The sequence below is a fragment of the Chiloscyllium plagiosum genome, chromosome 31, assembly GCF_004010195.1.
Source record: "Chiloscyllium plagiosum isolate BGI_BamShark_2017 chromosome 31, ASM401019v2, whole genome shotgun sequence".
Classification (NCBI taxonomy): Eukaryota; Metazoa; Chordata; class Chondrichthyes; order Orectolobiformes; family Hemiscylliidae; genus Chiloscyllium; species Chiloscyllium plagiosum.
The window spans coordinates 12,081,182-12,093,327 of NC_057740.1; the positions used below are offsets into that span (position 1 = coordinate 12,081,182).

The 12,146-nt window shown below is 39.3% G+C and overlaps 1 protein-coding gene across 3 annotated transcripts in view; it reads right to left on the reverse strand.

The window, feature by feature from the left end:
• The window catches only part of sema6bb (sema domain, transmembrane domain (TM), and cytoplasmic domain, (semaphorin) 6Bb), a 547,826-nt gene that overhangs the window by 477,616 nt on the left and 58,064 nt on the right, over positions 1-12,146 (reverse strand). For 2 of the 3 annotated variants that reach the window (XM_043720975.1, XM_043720977.1), the window contains exon 2: positions 2,309-2,434. The exons of the other annotated variant lie outside the window; for it this stretch is intronic. The gene's annotated coding sequence lies outside the window, so the exon portion shown is untranslated. The remainder of the gene's footprint in view (positions 1-2,308; positions 2,435-12,146) is intronic. 3 annotated transcript variants of the gene reach the window in all.

The window sequence follows — 12,146 nt, forward strand, 5'->3', positions numbered from 1 at the left end:
TATTAAAACTGGTAAGAGTCCTTGTAGACATTCATTGTCATCGCTATGTCATTGTTATTCAGTGATGGCTTTCTCAGAGCTTAAGACCAAGATTTCACCTTTGCCGACCCCCACATGGAAACCTGACCCCACTTTGGGAAGCCCCAAGTTAAAGGCTAAGGACCAAAGTTTTCGGCAGGATCCATACGCAATGGGCTGATGTGGGAAATAGGAGAAAAACAGAAAGTGCATTGAGCCTTTGTTGTTTCACATACTGCGCAGTGTACAGAAAAATACATCTTAATGTATAAAACAGAGCACATTTCATTCATTTACTTTATCAAATGACACCAATTCTTGATTCAATCCTGACTCTTGATTTACTTTACTCAGAGACAGAAGAGAATTCACATGTTGCATTCCACCATCTGGTACATAATGTAAGAGTCTCTCTTTAGAATTCATGGTCCACACTCTCATTTATCTAGATATTGGTCACAAAGATAGTGCACTGTGGAGTGGAGAGAATCACAATTCCATATACTTGAGGAACAATGCTGAAATAAAGCAAAACTAAAACGCAAAAGCTTTCATTTTCAAGGAGGGGGTGCTACTGATCGAGCCAAATACTTGACATTTTCATAATTGTGAAAAGAACTGACAACTGATTGAGGTAAATTGTTCACTTTGGGCAGTTATTCAAATATAAAGGGGATAGATATCTCTGAAGCTGAGAGTAAAGCCAAAGCAATTGGAATCTTTTCACAAGGTATTGTTGGTATTAAGGAAGGCTACTTCAACGGACAAATTCTTAGAAGGATTTAAACTTTTTTTTAAAAGGAAATAAAAATGTTTCAGAGATATTCAAAAAGCCAATTATGGAACCTTAAGAATGATCCAAAATGAAAAGTAGTAACAATACATAAGTACAGTTATCTTCATTACGTGGGTCTATACAAGCTTAGGAGTTGAAATAGTATTAAAATCTCATTGAAAGTACTATGGGTAGCTAGAGCAACACCGCACTTACCATATGGCAATACTGCAACTTGATATCAACTCACATATTTCAGATATATGTACTTCAAACATACATATTTGTCTAAAATTCCACCAACATTCAGTAACAAACATAAAACATTCTATGACCTAATACGTATATATATATATATATATATATTTAATTCACTCATGTGGTGTGGATGTTCCTGGCTCGGCCAGCATTCATCACCCATCCCTCGTTGCCATGGTACACGCTGGTGAGCTGCCATCTTGAACTACTTAAATCTATTTGGTACTCTGCTTTTTCAGAATTTTGACCCAGTGACACTGAACATACACTGATATACTTCCAAGTCTGAATTGAAATCAAATGTCCTAAAATGGTAATCATCGTTCATTTGTTTTTTTTTTATCAGAAATGTAATTAGTTACACCTCAACTCAAACACAACAAAAATTACTGGCTTTCCTTCTTATTCTTAACTTCTGAGAATTTAAGGAATAAATCTGAACATTTTCACAATGATCAATCTGCCTTAATCAGGTTACACATTTACTGACATCATTGTTTAAAACATTAATCAGTACCCTTTGTGATCATGGGAAATGACTGGAGAAATATATTTCATCTAAACAAAATCTATTTGAGTGTTTAGTACATTTTGACCACGTTGTAAAGTCTGTACTCTTAAACCAATGTCATCCGAGATGCCAGTCACACAGCTAATTGGGGATCGCATTGTAACTAATTACATTTCCATCGAGAATTTTGTTAATATTTTCAAGAATTTTGTAGATAGTTGCAGGGTCTCAAACAACAGCAGAGGGTTGGAAAAATTGACAATTTACTGATGTCAAAAGGAAAGAATTAACAATTCTTGAATTTCTTGGCCAGCCAAATCTCAGGCTGTTACTGCTGACTAATCATAAACCAACATTGTCACAGAAACATGAGAAGCACAATGGAAGATGAACAGGAGATTGGAGGTTTCTCCAACCCAGCAGCTACAGTTCCATTAACACACCAAATGGGTTTAGATTATTCAGCCAAAGGAGTGACATTGCCATAAGACATTAGTTGTCAAAGATAAAATTGATTCCAAAAGATCATTTGGCAAACGTACTGTCTAATGCAAAGCTGAGGAAGACAGTTCAGGTTTAATTCCTGGTCATACCATCTCATTTGGAATTGTAACTGGGGTAACACAATCAAGCCTCAATGATTCGGGTGAACTGATCAATAACTAATTTATCAAGAACATTTTTAAAAAAATCAACAATGCCAAAGATTAGTTAGTTCATTAAAGTAAAACAGTCTAGTACCCCACCTTACTCCCAATAGTGTCCACATGAATCTCTGTATGTTGCTTCTGTTACTCTGTCTGTCAGTTTAAGGAGTGTCTGTGATATGCCTTGACTGAGCAGCAGGCATACTTCTGAACATCAAACAGTTCCTATGAAGACCAATAATAAAAAATGAGCGTTAAGTCACAATACTCCCTTTGCCCTTGTTATAGCCTTGCATTCAGTAGTTACCTCCTAGTTTTAAAACAAACTATATTCAAAGCTCTGACAGTACATGAGGTAAAGGAAATGCTGGTAGAGTGAAATGAAGTAAGGTGGAAAAGGTTCCTGTCATCATCATAAGCAGTCTTAATGCCTTTTACTCACTCCAATGTTGTGCGTCCAGAGGTAACTGCATCCGCACACCCTGCCACAAATAGTTGGCACCTTCACGGATGGTGGGATATTACATTCTTTTCAGGAAGGCTTTAAGGATATCCTTGAGATGTTTTCTCTGCCGTCCTGCTAACCAATTGCTGCAATGAGAAGACAGCTTGTTCTGGAATCTTGTGTCAGGCATTTGGACAACGTGGCCCATTCAATATGGCTAATCAGTGCCTCAGTACTGGGGCTGAAGACCGGAGAGAGGAGATTGAAAATGGAGCACCCTGAATTTGAGAATATTGTAGAGGCTTCTCTGGTGATATTTCTCCAAGGATTTAAAGTGTATACTGTTTATAGTCCATGTCTCAGGTGCATACAGAAGGACTGGTAACACTACTGCCCTGCAGATCATGAGCTCAGTGCTGGATTTGAGATGTTTGTCAAGACAGCTTTAGGTTGCAATGGCACATTGGAGACAATATTGAATTTCATTACTAATGCCTACCCTTGCTAAATGAGGCTTCCTTCATTTGAGAATTGATACATTTTGTCCAGTGGCTCACATGAATCCTGATAGTAGCAGACAGTGTTGCACGGTGGGAATAGAGGACATTTAGCCCAAGGTCTATTCTCTTTTGAGCCTCCATTACTGCATTAAAGATGGTTTGGAATACAGGCTCTGAGTGGAAACACATGCAAACAATGTCTGCATACGCAAGACAATGTGAGAGGTTGAAGCAGTCATGGTTCTGGACTGGAGGCTCATATGGAGCATAAGCAGCAGCTTAGACCAGTTAGGTCAAATGGCCTGTTCCTCATGGGAAACCACCCTTATTGAATACTCAAAGGCAAAACACTTGTGACATCAATCATATAGGGCTGACGTCATTATTTGGTTCTGGCAGGTTACCACTATAGCTTTGACCACTAATGATCTATATGGGTCAACTGAGTTTATGGGTGATCTCCTGGGACATGACAAGTGAAGTTGCTTTTTGAAATAAATGAGACAGTTTGCAATTCCGTACTGACAGGATTACCGTAATAATGTCACCGGTTTCCTAAGTTATGTTTCTCAAGTTTAAAAAGAATTCAGACCAACAATATACTTATCACTTCAGGGGAAAAAAATCTGTACCATTGCAAGCAAACATGCCATTAAATGTCAGTTATTATTTTTTGTGCACACAATTTAATAGGTGACAGTTTGGATCTCATTAGCAATCTCCAAGGTTTTGTCCACTGAAGAAATGTATCATCTCACTCTCGTCTTCTCGAGTACATTGGAATGCTCAGTATCTGTCAGAATCAAAGTACTCCCTGAGCATGTTTATTTAAGATCCCCTATGCTTCATCTGACAGAGCATGGTATTCACTTCTGATTGATTTATTTACATTATTTAATCACTTTCCCAGCATCCGTAGACATGACCCAAGGTTTTTCGTAATTATATGTACGTATATTATACATAATTAAGTGCTGACAGCCCAACTCTCACTGTTTCTCTGGCCCTCAAGCAGTGACCCCTGCATGTTTCCCAATCTGAAGATCATTTTAAAGTTGTCTGCAGAGTGATGTTAATCTGACTTCCAGATAAGCACCAAACCAGATCAGAAACAGCAGTGAATAATTTCAAAATGTCAGATTTTTGCAAGGCTCAGGATCAACCCCCATTAAAAAAAAACACAAATTAAACTTACCACAGTTAATGCAAATACAGATCATCTGGATTTTGCAGTAAATTCCCTATTATTGTGTGACTATGATTCATTGGTTAGTGGTAATGGTGCTGATTGTTTGGTTAAGCAAGATTTGGTTAAAATAGATCAGTAAAGGCCCGAGATCAAAAAAGGAAACAAGACTAAATTTCCCAATTGCCTTTATCTAGTGTTATGGGTTCAGAAAAGCCTATCAAAAGAATCTAAATAACCCGTAACCTTTCAACTGGGCTGCGTCCAGGGAAATCACTGCCTGAAACCCCAGGCTGTTCATAATTGAGGAGTTTTCACCATATGCACAGCGATCAGAAAACCGGTAACATACAGTAAGAAAGCTTGACATATATCACAAGTAGATTTATGACTGGAACATACACCCTCAACCACCAATGCATGACTTCAATTAAAAATTAAATTTATTTTCAAGCTGTTTTCTTTTGCATCGATTTTTCTCTTCCCTTCATTTCTTTGTCTTCCCATTTCCTCCCCCAACTCCAGTCAAAAGTGTTTTCTGCTTGAAAAAGTGCAGGTTTAGGCAGTTGGAACAAGTTCTCCTTTGAGATAAATAGTCTACAAATACTCACTACTGTGTTTATACACTAGGAATGGTCATTTTGAGTAATGTGCAAAAAGATGCAGAAATCCAACGCCAGCCAAGAGTAAGACCCTTCAGCAGATGAGGAGAAACATTGAAGGACAAACCCTCAAATGAGGGACACTTCAAGCATGATCAATTTACGTGTAAATTGAGCACAATTACTTGACTGCCTTTTGACAGATATAAATATTTTCGCAGCTCATCCCTCCCTTCATCTTACAGATGACTTCTGTATTAATTACACAAGTGGTGAATTTTATCATAGGCAACATATTCTTTATGCCAAATCACACTTTCTAATAGTATATTTGTTTAATCAAAAATGTTGCCTATGGATGGATTCATCTGGGAATTAAACTCTGCTTATGCTTATGGAAATGAAGATGGATTCATCTGGGAATTAAACTCTGCTTATTTGCAATGCCAGTGAAAATTTATACCCTCAACCTTTAACCTCTGAATTTAGCAGTATCCACCACTAAACCTCCACAATAATGACTGTTTGGGAGAAATCAATAGTTCTACAGGTCAGTCTAACAGTTTCATTCCTGAATTTGGCAAAAGGAGATCTTAATCAACATTCTTGGCTGAACGCCCTGCAATCAATTACTCTGTGGAAACACCAGAAAACCAGGCAAAATATTGCTTGATTGACAGCTGTGCCTGTCTGATATTTTCTGTCAATTTAACAATGTTTATTTACACCAAGGATGAAGGGCTTTTGCCTGAAAGGTCAACTCTCCTGCTCCTTGGATGTTACCTGACCTGCTGTACTTTTCCAGCATCACACTTGACTTACTTTCGCCTTTATTTACACAATGCCAAGAACTTTCAAGTGCTTGCAGTTTCTTCTACCAGTACTTTAAAGGGTGCAAGTGGTTGATAATTTTTATTGCCTAGTACTAAACTGACTTAATTTTAAAACATTGTTGGAAGAAATGAATGAATCTCTTTTTGTAAAATCTTTTTTAAAAAAAAATGCATTCTATTGTTTCTATATTGTTTGTTAGTTCCATACAGAGTGTTTATTGGTTCCATACGATGTATAATGGATGAATGAACATGGAAGTGTCCTTGCTTGGCCAAGGATACATGATGAGCCATGAAGGATACATAGACAGGTATAGGCTGGCACTGGGGACATAGTCTAGCGAAGAGGCAAGGGGGAGTTGGTGAAGGGCTATAGAGTTGGAGGGAAATTCTTAAGAGGCATGACGAGGATACTTTGAACTCACTTTAAAAGGTTCCCTCCTGCAGAGTATGTTTCAAGACAGTTGTGAGATGCTCAAAACCATAATTCTTTAAAATCATGGCTACACTTGGACATCCGTATCGCAGCAATTGAACCAATCAGATTGGGACTGACAGTGTTGGGTCATGACTCAACCCTTCAATTTCAGAACATATGGGAATGGGGCCAGGCATCTTGGCATTGTGACCCATCCACTATTTTTCCGCCATTGTGACGCATCCACTATTTTTCCGCCATCGTGACCCATCCACTATTTTCCAAATTATCCTGACAATGAAAATCCAGACTTCAAACCTTTATAGTTGGCATATTTTTCAGATGGTTAGCTGACATTCCTCAACCAGTTTCCAACATTTTTCTTGTCCTTTTTTTTACGACCTGGCCTGGCTGTGTGACTGTCTGGACACAGTTTCTCTCAAGCTCCTCAGCTCATACCATGCTTTTGCTGCTTTCTCCCACCGGACAGTAAAGCACTTTGCAAAGCAGGCAATTCAATCCTCAGCGATGTAATTTTCTCATAGTGCAGTCTCTCATAAATGATTTGAGTTTTAGCTTACTTGTGCAACAGCTGAAAATATTTAGTGGCACAGACAATTTGAGAACAGCACCAATGTGTTGTGCGTGTACAAGCATTGGACACCACTGAATTGAACAATGCAACAATGTCTTCCACAACTTTAAACTCTCAAAAATTGTTTGTCAAATTCAAACCAATTTTCATCACTCTCCCACCCACCACAGCCCCAGCCAAATCCAACCTTAACGATGCGACCTCAGCTGGTTTCTACAGTTACTGATCTTCTTCCAACACTTCACACAAATATCTATGCTCCATTTAAACTTCCAATAGGAGTTAGGGAGGCTAGGGTGGATTGGGAAGAGGATGGTGGTGATGGAACAACTTTGGAAGGGGTGAGAGCTAGCCTAATGCTGGTCCCACCTGTTGTCCAGAAACATATTTTCTTTTGCAGAGAAATCACTACAATACAATCAGGAAATCAAAGCAGTGAATCTTCCCCTCCCTTGCTTAGTGATAATTAACTATTCACCTTGACAAAAGCTGCCCACAAAGATTTAAATATCTGTGATCTCTCAATGGTGTGCATTTCAAATTGTCTTACACTGGATTCAAATCTGACTCTTAATCACATGCTAATCCTATTGAAAAATTCTCACAAAAGCCAGGAAATGAAATGAAGGAGAATGAGGGGTGATCTTATTGAGGTGTATAAATCATGAGGGACATAGATCGGATGAATGCATATAATCTTTTTCCCAATGATGGGGAATTGAAAACTAGAGGGCATAGGTTTAAGGTGAGAGGGGAACGATTTAAGAATGACCTAAGGGGCAACTTCTTCACAGAGAGTGGTGATTATATGGAATGGGCTACCAGAAAAAGTGGTTGAGGCAGGTACAATAGCAACATTTAAAACACATTTGGATAGGTACATGGATGGGAAAGGTTGAGAGAGATATGGATCAAATCCGCGCAATTGGGAGTAGCATGGACCCAGGTTGAGCCGAAAGGCCTGTTTCCATGCTGTGGTTATATGGTTACTCTGTAACTGATTATCATTCACTTCTCATTCAAATTTAAAAGAATTCAATAAAAGGTTTGAGTATAAATCTGAAATATCAAACAAGCTATAAAAACTTGAAAGTCTGAGGAATACTGATAATAGGAAAAAAAATGACAAGGCAAGAATATAAAAATCAGATTTTCAGAGCCAGATAGGTTTTTCAGGAGTCGTTATGCCTTGAACACTGAAAAAGTGAGGTATGCCTCACCAGAAAAACAGCAACATTTTAAAAAGGTTTTCATACAGCATAAAAGTGGAAGATACTGTCAGTTCAATTACTTCATTTAAATTTGTGGGGGCCTTAGCTTTGCATTCTAAAGGGGAGCAAAGACTTCTTCATACCAACTGATGAATTTCTGTATTTAACTGTACACATCTGGATATCAGTAGTTGTTGTTGGTTTCACAGTGAAATGACAACAGATCTTGCAACTTTGATCATCATTACAACTGCAAAGTCCGATCAACTCGCAACAAAAATAATGCTTTATGTTGTTATCCCGACAGACATCAGCTAACACAGTACAGCCTAGGAATTGTACCAACGTCATTTTAACAAATTGTATTGCTCAGTTTCAAAACTGAGAGTCTATTTGCCTAATGAACCAGCAGGATGACTGTACAAGGATTTTCATTTATATGGATTGATATTTGTGCAGTGCAGTGATATCAAACATTGCATGAGCTACTGCACTGTTGACCTACTGCATTGTGTGAGGCTGTGTGCACTGTTGCCCACCAATGGTAGGTTTGCTGTCACCATTCTCTTTTCGGGTAGGCATCTACAGGAATTATCTAGGTCTGGTGATGACAAGGAAAACCGCTTGCTCATCTAATGAGTTCAGCTCATCTTAAACAAGATGTAGTTTTGCTAAAGAGATGACACATTGTCTAAAGCTTTTCATCTTTGTATTTATCAGTATTGTTCTCAAGATTGTCAATATAAATGAGAATAACATTTTTCTGCTATATTACAAAAAATTCCTGATTGGTCAGCTAGTACACTCTGATTAGCACAGTTTTGCTATGGGGAATGCACCAGTTATGGGATGACTGACAGTTAACTGCCAAGTCTGGCTTAAAGTCTGGCCAAGATAGATGCTGATCAGTTAATTCCTTAGGGCAATGCCTTGACAGAGAATGGCCAACATCTATTTTGTTGGGTTGATAAGGGTGACCAATCCCAATACACTCATGCATGCACATCCCAATGAACAGTGTCCAACTTGAGATGTGATTCCATGATTGGACATCATTACATAATTCCACAGCAATGTCTCAATCAATTAAAGCTGACTTGCCAACCAATCAGCACCTTTTCCTATCCAATAAAAAAATGTTGTGCCAAAGCTTGGGTGTCTCTGGAGAAGGAGCACACAGTGTCCACCAACACCCTGAAGTTGTTCAGGGAGAGGTGGGCGTCGCAGGGAGTGGAATGTATTATTTCCCCATCCAATTCTATTTTGATTTAATCTCTGCCCTCCCCTTCACTGTTTGATCACGCGGCATTGCCCTTTGATGTGAAGGGCAGTGCTTGTCACTGGCCACTCAGGTGTTTCCTTTCTTCCTAGTGGTGAAATTGAATAAAGTTTCGTGCACTTTGTGTCTTTCACTGTGTCTCACACCTGCGCACACACACACCATGGGTGCTGGGGAAAAATAAGCACTACTGCAGTTAGGTGGTAGTGTAGGGGGATAAAAAAAGAACAGGAGTGTCAGACATACTGTTCACTCTGAGAGCTGGCTCTGACAGAGCTGGATCTGTGTCAAGGAATCTCCACAAAAAGGTAAACAGGAGTGTCAAAGCTTCTGCTCACTCTAAGAGCTGGAATCAGTAGAAAAAAAAATGTTGTGTCCCCTTAAACTGGAATTTTTGTAAATTGTCCTGAGGAGCACAAGATGAAAAGCTTCAGAAAATATCTTTTTTTTCAGCAATATTCAAGATCCTTACTACCAAACAACTAAGATGTATATTACTGCATGTCAGAAACTGCATGCAAACTAAACTTGCTCAAACAGCCTGCACTCAAAACTGCATGCAAATTAAACATTTTACCCAGAGTCGGGGAGTCTAAAACTAGTGGGCATTGGTTTAAGGCGAGAAGGGAAAGAAGGTAAAGAGACCTGAGGGGCAACTTTTTCAGGCAGAGGGTGGTGCATGTATAGAACAAGCTACTAGTGAAGATAATGGAGGTGGGTACAATTACAATTTAAAAGGCATTTGGTTGCAAACATGAATAGGAAGCGTTTAGAGGGATATGGGCCAAATGCTGGCAAATGGGATTAGATCTGATTAGGATACAGAGGGGTTGGGGGGTGGGAGCTCGCACGCAGTGTTCTACTTTCTAGTCTCCTGAACGGGGAGCAGACTTCACAGAAAACTCTGAGCCCCAGACGAAAATAATTAACCGAATAATCAATTATCCGAACGAAATAGTGCCCGCCCATCTCGTTCAGATAATCGAGGTTCCTCTGTATTTGATCAGCATGGATGGAGTTGGACTGAAGACTCTGTTTCTGCGCTGCACATCTCTATGACTGTACAATAGCCATGTTTTGCCTCTTCAAACACAGAAGTTCAACTAAATTGTGTTTAAAATTAATTCCGGCGTGTCCCTAGTTTTTCTCAGTTAGTGATGAACCTAATGATCTTGTGGATCCCTTGGCTGACATACATAGTGGGTATAGCAGCCTTGCTCAAACAGCCTGCACTCATAAACCTCAGAACATCGAAAGGGCCCATCTATGGATGTGATTCTGGACAGCTTTTACTAAATAATCCCAACTGCGTTAGGAATGATGCTGTGATTCACAGTGATTCATTTGCGCTTGCCAGAGGTTACAAGACCCTCTGTGGGCAAAAGGAATTTGTCAGTACATTGTGCCTCTTTCATTTAGGGAAAGATCATGGAGGTTGGTGATCCCCTCCTGTGCTCCCCATGGCAATTTCCAGTGTGGCAAGGAACCTGACGTCTGAGAAACTTCCCAACAATAATAAAAAAAATGTGGAAAAGAGTGGGTTGCAGTGAATGTTTTTAAAAAAATTAAGTTAGGTTGAAACTATTAAATAATTGCAAACAAAACACTGAGGAATTGGAAAGTATGAAAAGAATGAAGTATCACAGAAGGAATGTAGGCCAAAAGGCACCAGCCAAAGCCATCCATTCCTAGGGTAAAGACAACCTTCTGCCCACTGCAGTTTTGAGGTGTTTCAAGGTATTTTATGCTATAGGGGGAATTACAGTCATACACTTAGCCACCAGAAAACAGCCACTTAAAGTGAATCAGAAGATAGAATTTGTCAGGTGGAAGTATGAAAAGTTAAAGTGAAGTGGAAGAGTAAATGAACCACTGAAGTCTGTGCCAAAGAAAGCGGGTAGCCCAGTGTATATGAAAAGAAAAATGCAACTGAATGTTCCAGAAATCTGTACGTCATATATTACAAAGTATACAAACTATTTCCCACAAGATTTTACACACTCATTAAGAACATTTATTGGCAGAGTATCAAAGATGTATGCCATCATGTTGGGGAGTGTTCCAGTCATACTCTAGTCTTGGAATAAACAGTGATTCCCTGAGCCATAAAACCACTCGATCAGCCCTGGGAAGCAGCCTGTATTGCACTGTCATCGCTTCAAAATTTTGGGCTTCCCAGAGCAACATGAAGGGAAACTAATCCAAATACGAAACCCTGTCATAACACAGCAAACTAATATCATCGTCTCAAGAAGACAAAACACTATGCAGCTTATTCAGGTTCACCTCTCTAGTACAGTGCTTGATTCTGTCACCACACCATCCAGCTATATTTCATATATATAGAGTTATGTAGAAGTAGGTCATTCAGCCCATAAAGTCCACACAGACCCTCCAAAGAGCATCCCACCCAGACCTATCCCCCTAAATTTCCCATTTCCCTGAACACTATGGGCAATTTTGCATGGCCAATCCACCTAAGCTGCACATCTTTGGATTGAAAGAGGAAACCAGACAACCTGGAGGAAACCCATGTAGACATGGGGAAAATGTGCAAACTCCACATAGACAGTCGCCCGAGGGTGGAATCGAACCAGAGTCCTTGGCACTGTGAGGCAGCAGTGCTAACCCAACTTGTGTTGTAAAATGTCTTTGTTGTATCTCTGCTAGGCAAATTATTTTCAATCCCCAAAGGAATCCTTCTCAACATCTGTTTATAATTCACTTTTCATTAAATGGAGCTTACATCTTTTAGTTTTATTTTCCTGGCATAATATAAATGAATATTTTGAATATATTTATTTTCCAGAAGACATACTATAGGAGATCACCACGGCTCCTTAGACAGTACCTTCCAAATACATGACC